Raw genomic sequence first — 12,025 nt, forward strand, 5'->3', positions numbered from 1 at the left:
TTACTTTTCTTTACTTTTAACTTTAACTTAATTAATTAATTAATTTAATTAATTAATTAATTAATAATAAGTAAATAATAATAATAATAATATATACTATACTATATATATATATATATATATATATATATATATATATATATATAGAGTATCTATTAACAAAGTTCTCCATTCCTAAGATTAAATGGATACAGAAAATATGATTTATTGCTATCTATGCATATTAAGCGCTTCGTAAATTACTTATTCTTGTTGAACGTTACTGGTCAATGCACTCAGCATCTAATCCTGCACCGCTGATTACGCCGAAGCCAATAAAGCATCGTAATCAAAAGCTTCGTCTCAAACTTCCCCGTCGCAGTCTAGCGATGCATTCTTCGTTTCACCAACGAAACCGGCGTCAGCGATTCCTCTAACGTATACCAGATACACACGTACGCACACGTACTTATTACATACACGTGCTTGCGCGCCATCCGCTTCCAAGAGAGAAAGACGACGGGAGGGGATGGGGGGGATGGAAACACGACAGTGGGGTAACGATTGCATCCGCGGATGGCTCTGATGCAATCTGTGTGCAAAGCGGTCTAAAGTTGCAACTCCTACGACGGAGAGCCATGGGTGGGTACGTCGCCGAACAGGGAGAAGGAAAGAGGAAACAGAGAGCAAGAGGGAGAGTAGCAAAGAGGATCCAGGGGGGGGAGGGTTTCGAGCCGCGGGTGGAAGAAGGACCGCGCGCCCTAGGTCGCGTCTCTGGACGAGAGGGCTGCGCGGGGGTTAACATTCGGGCGCGGTGGCCCTTGGCAGGGTGGTTTGCCAGGGTCGACAAAGCACCGGATGGTAAAGCCCTGTTCCCTGGGCGTGCACCCATGAGCTTGCGGGCGGAGCATGAACGGCACGCCTACTACGGAGCTTTCGTGTCGAACCACGAAGACCGGCGCGTTCGTCCTACGTCCAGGACGGCGTATCCCCACTTTGGATGCTCTCTCGTTGAGGCTCTCTCTCTTTCCATCCGGAGCTTTTTCGAGGTAAGGACGATCCTCGCCACCTTACGACGGGCACACGGACGTCTCACACTTCTACCAGCGTGTACGCGCTTATCCGAAGTGTAGGAGGTAATAGTAGACTGGGAAAAGAGGGAGAGAACGCGAAGGAGAAACAGTCGAGGCGGGCTGGCTCGCTACGAGAAAAGCCGAGTTTTCTCGAGAGGGGCTATAAAGGAGAACAGCGGGAGGGAGGGAGGGCTAAGAAGCGCAGGAGAGGGACAACTAAGGCGAGAGTAACGTATGCCCGGAGCTAATTTGCCGGAGCTTACCCGGGAAATTACGAGCATCCCACGCGATGCATCCGAATATCCTCACCATCCAATGGACGGTGATAGTCGGCTAGAATTAAAGGAAGCTCGCTCGCAAGACTGGACTTTAAACTGCAACGACGTGACTTTCGATACGGAAGAGTGTTCAACTTTAAGAAAGTTAACGTTCCAATACATCTTATAGCAATCGTTGCTGCTTGCAGATTTTTTATAATTATTGCTTGTTTATTAAATATTTCAAACGGTTTATTAGTTAAAATCAAGTGTTATCTCTCAACATTTTATATTCCAGTTTTCGAAATTTAAGAAATTATTCGGGAATTTATGGAATTAAAAAATTTAATAACGTAAATAATTGAATCGTAAGCATCTTATGACTTTTAAAAGAACCTTGCGTTTTAATGTTTTAAATAATTTCATATTTATGTTGAATTTATTCTACTGATAAACACCAAAGAGCCACCATATACTTTAGTGACATTTAACTATATTGTATTTCAGTTACTACTGTAAAATATATTCATGTCTCAAAATAAGACACGTCACTGCACAGGAAATATCTCAATTTTCATGTGATACTTTTTATAGTGGCATTAAAAAAGAATGTGTTGCACGTTCATACTTCGCTGAAAGACATTCATAGAAATTCATATAATTATCGAAAAATTAAAAGACCAGAAACCGTATTACTGTATGTTGATTACTGTATTATGATCAACATATTATAACGTGAAAAAATCAGATAAATCGGATTTTTTATTAATAATGATATAATTTGTCATGTTTATTTGTTGTGTTATCATTATTTATTATAAAGAGTTGCGAGGATTATCTTGCATTTGTTATTTATGCAAGTTATGATTTCAATAATTTAAAATTTATATATACGTAAAAATAATTTTTCCTAAACAACAAATTTTTTAAATAAATCTATAACTGATTAAACTAATATATTAATTTGTCGGATTAATATTTATTTGTATGAATCAATACATTTTGTTTCAATTTATTTTTTTAGATCATAAACTTTGTATTTTGTTATCAATTTATCTTCTTTCGTATCAATTTTTTGATAAATTACTTATTAAAATTTCTTAATATATTAAAATATATATATTAAACAATAAAATATCAACAACAAGAATGTAACTATATCTTCATAAATAGTTCAGAATCAATTGTTTGTTCTAATATATTATCGATTATATCAGCACATAATTTCTTTAGATAAATAAGCTTCTAAGATAAAATAAAATTTTTATCAAAACAAATATATAATCTTTTTAATCTCATCTAGCGTCTTAAATATTTTTATTCTCAATAAAATCAGAAGTCATAAAATTGGGAGTATAAATTTTAAAAGTAAAAAATTAATAATAGATAGAAATTAATATAAGATATATTACTTAAATAAAATAGCAGATAGAATAATATAAGGTACAAGATGTACATTCATACCGTTTAAATAGTTTATAACGCTGTTATTTATCCCGCAATTTATATACTCACACTCGTTTCTTTCGATCGATTAACAGCACTCGCAATAAAATAAACTTCTTTCTCGAATTTCAATTTCATATCCCGGCAGCGTTGCTACAAGCTCGCAATAATAAGCGCATGATAAAGAGGTATTTCGCGTACGGCAAACCGCACGGGGTAAGATACGTACTCTCGCCCACCGAGGTATCGCCCGCGATATCTCGCCGAATCTGCGTCGAGCATGTGGTCTCGCGGCGTTAAGATACAAATTGAAAACCATTTAGCAAATCTCCCCGTCATTCGAAGTGTTAATAAATTCAGGTTTACGAGGGTCGGAGGGTTACGTTATGGATCCGCGCGCGAAGCGAGACGTGGCGCGCGATGTGATGCTTTAACTTGCATAAAAGCGATCGCGCGTGTACGCTCGCTATATACGCGCTGGAAGAGAATCCCCGTGGAATATTTCGAGGCATCGGAACGGATCTTTTTATCGCTCGATCGAGCGGAAGCTCGCGTGCGGAATATATACGGCCATGCAATTTGCTGAACCGAAGGTAACGTGCGCGCGAACGTTAATAAAGACGCAGTGGAAAGAGATGAAAATTCAAAGTAAGGATAGACGTGTTTTATATATTGCGTCAATGTTATGTTATTTATACTCCGCTTGCGAATCAAGCGGAGTTCGAGGAGATAGAAGGAATTGTAATAAAAATGAAAACTACTAGGTAAAAGTTAGACACAATGCAACAAGGTTTCTCAATTATTTTATAAAATCTAGTAGGGCAGAGTAATAGAGATTTTTTAATATAATATTTTCTAATTATAAAATTCATCAATTATATAATTATTGTGTAATTATTATAATTACACTTATTAATTAATCAACATCTCAAAAATAGAGATTAATTCTATAGATAGTTTTTTTGAACTTCTATTCGTTTCTAGTTTTTCATCTATCTATATGTATAAATCTATTAAAGATATAAAATGAAATAAGAAGAATACGAGATGAAAGTAATAACATAAACGTAAATAAGTAAAATAAGTAAATAAGTAAATAAGTAAAAATAAGTAAAACATAAACGTTATTTTTGAAAGCAATGTTCCGACTAGATAAAATGCGAAAAATGATTGATTATTTCCGACGGAAGATAGACGGAATTTACGCAAATGCTGGCACAAGATGCGCTCTTTCTCGAAAAAGTCGATCAGCTTGCAATCAGCTTTGCGGCCAGCCAACTGCTTTCCGGCCAGGACCGCGAACGATATAGAATTTAATACAGCTTCAACGTTCAATAAATTCCGGCTGCGGCCGCGCACGTGTATGCTATACACGTCGCATCGTGTCATGCTAAATTCTAACTCATCGTAGGAGACTTGTACGCCGTAATCCTCCGACTACTGCCTCGGCGCGAGTCCTTTGAGGGTGAAAACGTTACCAGGAGCAAAAGGAGGGCCAGCCGAGAGAGGAGACAGAGAAGAAGGCTATCGAGACACGGTCGTAGTTTGCAGGAAATCTGTATATATAATATGATGTAATAGGAAAGAGGAGATTTCAGTCGGTACAAGAGGAGTAGGAGGCCAAAAGGGGGTGAGCCCAGGGGGTAGTGGGCGAGGGAGGTATTATCTGCACGATGATGGGGACATGTATAAATGTACGAGGAGAGTTAGGAGGAGGATGACGAGAGGATAGAACGACTCAAAGGCAAATATGAGGTTTGGAAATTTGGATTAGGACCTTCGCAATGGGGAGATGTGGTTTGTCGATGTCCCTTTTAGAGTTATCGGATGATCGGGTGCATATGTGGACGTTATGAGTGAGATCTTACATGGCGACCGATATCAAGCTGCTTAGACAACAACCGGGACTCGGGTTAACTCGCGAGAATTGCTTGGATCATGTATTAGGCTAACCGACCGTAAATTGCTGACGAGACAGATACTTATATTCAGTGTATTATTCATTTAAATAATGCCGAATTCGAAAATATCGAATCGTAAATTTAAATTATAAATAAAAGAAATTATTTTCAGGACAATCAATTCTAATAGTAATTATAATTCTCATTACTAATGAGATACATAAAAGTTTTAATTTGAATCAATAACAGATACAAGAAATCGAGAGATGAGTATATAAATAAATGTTCGCATTTTTATCTGGAGGTACTTTTATCTTTTGAATTATTAATTTTAAAGAAATAATGTATTCATATATAAAGCAACTATAACATTATATTTGCAAAATTTATGATGTTACGATAATGGAAAATGTATGTATAAATTTCATTTTTTATCTGTAAAAGTACTTATATAATTTACAATTATAACTAAGCAGTAATGTACTAGATTTATCAATAATATCAAATTTCACATAATTAATATTTCTATATTAATAAGAGAAAAAAATTGTCACAAAATAAAAGGGTCTATCGTATGCGGTATTCCGATTTCTAAAATTCATTAGAAAGACTAAAACTCTTGACAAAAGTGCAAAAGACAAATAAATTATTCTAAGAATATTTCTGGAAGACGTGACAATCGTTTATCTCCGCCACGGAATAATTCAAATTCGAGAAGATAATGTGTCGGCACTACACCGCAGATATACCTTTCCGCCGGCGTAGTTATGCAAGTTGAAGCAGCCACCCTCAGTCTTTTCACCCCTTTCAGCCCGCGTGGACGTAAGGCGTTGTAGACGTGGCTTCGCCTGCGCCCCTATACACCACTCGACAGTGGGATGCGTTATATATCACGGGAGAAAACTTCCAGCATAGATAACCTACTTGAGGAGTTAGCCCGCGTACATGCAAATTTCTGAATTATTATGCCGCGCCGAGTACATTATGCAAGCTACCGCCTCCATCGTCTCTCTCCAACCATCTCCTTCCATCCTGTCTTGCGCCGCGCCGGCTCTCGACGAGATGCTGCAGTTATCTACCCCGCCCGCCTATCCTCGCCAATTGCACTTTGCAATTAATCTCCGATACCGCACGTGCGACAGAATAAGGAGAGGGAACCGGGGGACTCCGGCAAACTTTGAGTCGGAAATTGGCGAACGCGGCTTGCGTCGTTACCCCGCGATGCCCGCAAAGTCAATTTCTAAAGAAAATATCATTAGTCGGGCGAAAAGATTATTAAATTCAGTAGTAAATAAACGATTTAACTTATAAATATTATTACACACATAGTAATTAAAACGTGGTATTTAAAATTATTGATATAATGATTGCAATATAGATTAATTACTGAGAAAAAATTCTGTTGATCCAATTAAAGTCTATATTACGGGCTGTTACTAACATAAGTGATTAATTCATGTAAATTTTTATTGACATAGAGGCATAAATTATTATTCCAATAATTAAGCCTTTATGTCAATAAAAATACATATACAATACATGAATTAATCACTTATGTTAGTGACAGCCCGTAATATAGATTTTAATTGAATCAACATTTTTTTCTCAGTGTACTAATTGTTATAATTATTTTATAGTCGATAGAATTAACTCACTACAGGTTAATGCTAGGCACAGGTTTATGTTAATTTTATAATAAGTTAATGCTTATTCTACTTGTAATTGATTATACCAATCGTTTTAATTACATTTGTGCATAATGATATGTCATAAATTCATTAAAAGTTCATGTAAACTAAAGTGTAAACATATTATAAATATATTGTTCAGCGCGATATATTAATTAAGCACTCATTAAGCTGTGAACGAGGCTCCCTCGATCTTTATCTTAGAATATATAACTTAATAAAATTATGGAACGACGATGGATTGCTAAAAGGAGAAAAATCTGTTCGATCGGTGCAGAATTAATCGAATTCGCCGTACAGTTTCCGACATCATAATGCAGAAGGTCGCATCGCGTCGCGATCGAGAGCGCATTTAAGAAAAAGTTCAACACGAAGGTACTAAGCAGCTCGGAAGAAAAGACTCTTCCGCGTCACACTTTCTCCGATTAATTGCGTTAATTGTCTCGGGGCAATATCAGGTGGCAATTAAGGCTGCGACGGCTAATTAAGTTCGAAGCGGAGACATCGGTCCGAGCACTAACTCCCACCCTACTGTAACCCTTCACCCTTTGTCCTTCTATCTACCTATGTATCGTTCTATCGTTCCTCGTCGCTCGCGATAGCGCACAAAGCTGCGGACTAACTGAATTTTCTTGAGCAGTCAGGCGTCCATCAAAGATCCTGGCGATGGAAGGGCCCTCGAAGGGCATGCCGTAACCCGCTCGCATCCTTTCGACAATTATGAATTAGACAGGGCCGTAATCGATTCTTCATAAACTATACGCGAGTTTAGTCTTCGATTGACCGAAGAAAAAGAGAAATGCAACGATTAATTCGAGAATTACCCAACGTGAAATATTCTTTCCCGAAAATAAGTCAATCTGTTATGAATACTGAAGTTTATACAACGTTTCGAACGATTTTCATTCTCAGTAATATGACATCAAAAGACTTTAATGCAATTGCTCGAGGCGCGCATAGCGAGACGGACGTTATATGGACGAAAAAGGACAGGAAAGTGGACCGGGAGGAAAAGGGCGGACGACGCTCATCAGCAGGACGTAGGATCGGCCCTGGGTATCCACCTCACCTATAGCTAAACGCATCTAGTCTGTATACTGGGTGTACGCGATAAGTAATTCACTTAGACCTCTATTGAGTTAACCCTTGCTTCTGCCGTACCTCCATTTAGCCTCTGAAACCCACTGTTCCGGCGGTACTTCCATCTCCACTCTCTCCTCCTGCCTGTGTCTTCATGGGTTGTCGTTGGATATTAAAATCATCGAGGACACGCATATACTTTGTACACCCCTTGCACACCGGAGCAGGTGCAACGAGCAACCGTGTCGCATCGGTGCTAACAATTGAAGCGGAAAAAGCCATTGTATTGTCACGATTAAAAATTTAAATATAATAATAAAAAAAATCATATTTCAACGAACTAAAAATGAGAAACATGAAAATTTAAAAAAAATAGAAAAATAAGAAGCATGAGAAATTTAAATTACCTATATAATTAATTTTAAGTCACCATACTAAAATCTGTAATTTGTGTAACTCAAAATTCGTGCGATCATAAATAGCAGAATATTTTTTTACACAATTCTTTCTTAGCATTTCCTTAAACCAAATAATATCATTCTTATACAGCTCGATATTGGTTGTTATGTCTGATTATCAGAATTTAATTTTTAGACTGTGAAACTTTCCGCACTGATGGTCCCATTGGATGAAGCGAGCAATTGATATCCGCTCGATTACATAGAGTGGTAGACAAACAGTCGCAGAGGAGGAGGTCAGAGTGGAGAGGGGCAAAAGGTCAGGTCATATTGCGGATAGGCAAAGTAAGTATCTACCTCGTCGAAACGTCGGCGTAAGACCACTTAGAGCAAGGGTTCGTCTCTTTGGGAAAGCTTATGGTGGGCCCTCAAAGTGGCCATTACCAGCCGATGGTTGGCTCGTAGATGGTCAGTAAAATCGACGGCTAGCTCTTCCATGCTCTCTCCCTATCGCGTCCCCCGCCCTCGTTCTGCGCTCTTACTCACTTCCGGTTAGCATTTCCCAGCGAACTTGTCCAATTAGGTGTGTCAAGGGGTATCGAATAATTATAGCGGTTTACTACGGCAGCCGCATCCTCTAGTGCTCGATTGATATTCCAGAAATTGTCTATTTTATTCATTTTCGATGAAAGAAACAGAATAACAGCGCAAGATTAGAACAATGAGTGCAGCAATAGAACAAATATTTTATTATCTATAAGTTATTTTAGCCTAACCAAATCTTGATTTATTTTATCGTCGCACTTTAGAGATGCACAAGCTGATTTTCTAAACAGTCTTTCAAATCCATTCCATGATAGTTTCGCGATGTGAAATGTTCAACGGACAACGCGTATCACTTCTGTCATAGGGTCTAGGTCACAACTCCGTTAACATACGCGAAGGGTTTGATAATTGACCTGTTACCTACGTATGCGAATATTTGACAGTTACTCGATAGTTCTCGCCTGCTACTAACGTCCTTCCGGTAAGCCTCGGGTGTTATAGTTGCTTCGTAGTCGTCGCAGTAATAATGTCGTAGTCGCCCGGCTCTGTCATTGTTGTCAGAGTTTCGGTACTATTGTAAAATTGATGTCGTGGAATTACATTGCTGTCCGTTCGTTTCGACAATTCATGTAACTTTACATACATGTTGAATTAATAATATTTGATGTAACAAATAATTATGACAGTTATCTACGTCTTCAAAGTAAATATTCCTATTTAGATGTAAAATGATTCAGAGAAATAAGTAATTAAGGCAAGCACATCTGCTATAAAAATATAATACAATGTGATCTATTTTCTATTCATTGTAAAAAAAAATATTATAGTATAGAAGCTATTTTTCAAGAATTTATCATAGGCACCTTCATTCATCTCCTTTCGATTACGAAACCGCAGAGAAATATCGCGAAGCAAAATTAATGCTGCAGGCTCATCAGACTCGAGTTTTAAAAGACATCTCTTAACGAGGAAGGATATCGTTCGCTTCGCAACAGGACACGTTTAAAGAATTAAAGTATCTAATGCGAAAGAAAGGTCTTCGAAGCCGCCGTTTGAAAGCGAAGCATTGTCTGCTTAAGCCTGGCATTCAATGCTCTTTCTCTCTCTTTCTGCCTACCGCGCGACCTGTCTCTCTTCCTTGTCGGATATAAATTGCGAAAGATAGGATAGAACGGGGTGGGTTCGGAGTGGAGGGAGAAATAAGAAATTAAGAGAGAGTCTTAGGAGAGAATAAAGCTAAGAATTAAGGCGCAGAGAGGCTCGGAGGAGAGGAAAGTAAGAATGACGGAGAAAGAAAGACGGAAGAAGAAGAGAGAACGAAATGAACTGAAACCACTGCTGGCGCTCGCTTTGGAGCTTAAGTCCTCCGAGGGATTCTTACTCGCGCGTCATTTAACAAAACAATTAGAAGTTAACCCCTTCCTGTGCGTCCGTCCATTCTTTTCTTGCGAATCTACGTCCCAAAACTAAGGAGATTTTTTTTGGACTTACTGGCAATGTTTTTATTGGAAATATTTTTTATGCAAGCTTCCATTCCTTCAATATTCGATTGACAATGATCGTACTTTTCATAAGTTAATCTGTAGCGTATGATAAAACATAAGGAATTTTGGAGTAATGTGATATAAAGTTTTGCGTGAACTTCACGTGAACGGTTTAGGATAGTAATATGCTAAAAGTTGTACAGAATTAAACTTTACACGAACACTGAGAAGAGTCATGTATCATTAATGAGATACAGTAATCCTTTTCCTAGTTTTGTGATTTAATCCTAAGCGTATTATACTTGAAAAATACAATACAAAAAGTTTTAATTGAATTTAATCTCTTCGGAAATTAGACTCAATATAAATCCTTTTTAAATATTAGGACAAATAAAAATTATAACGTTTATTATCAATGGATGGGCAATTTATTAATAATGAACATGAATTATGCTAAAGTTATCATGTCACGTTTTATTAGCCCACATATTTAAAGAATAAATTGAATAGATAAAAAACTTCTCGGAATATCAATTAGTAACATAAAAAAGAAAAAAATTTTTTTTTCACTGACAAATACATACACCAGTCTGCAAGTTTCGCTTTTTTCAGGTAGATAAATAAAAGTGTTGCCACGTAAAGACATCCGGCTCCACTACCCTTCCCGCTGCGTGAGACCGCACAAATGGAAACCACCCTCAATCTCATCGCAGGCGGTCTCGTCGCGGCTCTTCCTCTTCCAGTCCCCGTTCATCCTTACCACCCGTCTCCGAGAACCGCGCTGAGCGTCGAAGAGACAAAATAAATATGCCACCCATGCCTCCCCGTCGCGGCCACGTGAAATGTGCATAATCCTCAAACGAAGAAGCGAAAGGAGGTTCAGGATCGAATGGAAGACCGTGGAATCTTCGAAGGGGTGGAAGTGGGCGAAAAGATTTCTACCAATTATCGATGGCGCGTCTTTTGATCTGCGTACACCATCGCGACGCGTATGTTGATTCTTAAAACTCTTATTTCTATTTGAAAAACCCGCAGAGAAGCAAACTCTGACTGCCTACTCCATCCACGCAATTTCCCCTCCTTTCTACCGCATTTCCGATTCGCAGCGGATATTTTACCGAAGAGTTATTTTCAGAGCAAAGAGAAGTATGTATACTGGTACACCATAGCGCAAAATCCTTCGAAGTCTTTTTATATTTGTCCTTTTATTTTTTATTTTACAGAGTTTCTAGATATTACAAAAGAATGAAAAATAATACTCTGTATTTTTTTTATGCACTTATTGTCTTAATTGAATATTGAGATGCATATATTTTGTCTGAATTTCTAATCTTTAATCTTATCTTCAAATTATATTTTTTCTTCATTTTATTTATTATACTAAATATATTTGCAATTATGTATGAGAAAGATGTAAATGTATTATATGTACAATAAAAGTCCATAATATATTGAGGGTGGACTTACTCAGCCCAAATAATTGTGCGAATCAATCATCCTTGTACACAAGATTAGAATTCTTTGTTTAAGAAAGGGTAATCCTATTTTTAAACGAAAAATATTTGAATGTTTACTAACTGTATATGTGAAAAAATTTTTATAATACATTCAAAAATAGTATATACAATAATTTAATAATTTAATCTCTCAAGCGTAATATTTTCTGCAAATTACCATTATAATTAGAAAATAATTCAATAGAGATACTATATTTTAATATAATAGATATTTACGTAAAATAATTTCTTGCGAATTTTATAAAGATGTCTTCACAAAACTACAAAATAATTTTATTGAGTTCGACAAATAGTTTCAGCACGTTTTTTTGCATTTATGTAGGTGACGAAATGATCAGAACTAATAGTACGTGTCACGAGAATCGTGTTTTTGACTTTTATTAATATCGTCAAATTCGTATGGAAATCGTAGAAGAGTCGTAAAGGCGATCGCAACTGAAGACGACGCGAAAGGAACGATTCATCAAGATCTGCGATTCATAAAAGACTTCTAATCCCGAATCGCGACGGCGCTTTGCAGTGAGGGGCAGGGTAGGGATCGCGACAACTTCGAGTGGCCATTGTAATGTTAAGCGTCCATCCCCATTCCACCCTCTCTCTTCTTACGACCAAGTCTGTTATCTCGACGACGCTTCCACGGCGGAAACATCACCCGC

Source organism: Atta cephalotes, assembly GCF_000143395.1.
Source record: "Atta cephalotes unplaced genomic scaffold scaffold00070, whole genome shotgun sequence".
Taxonomy (NCBI): domain Eukaryota; kingdom Metazoa; phylum Arthropoda; class Insecta; order Hymenoptera; family Formicidae; genus Atta; species Atta cephalotes.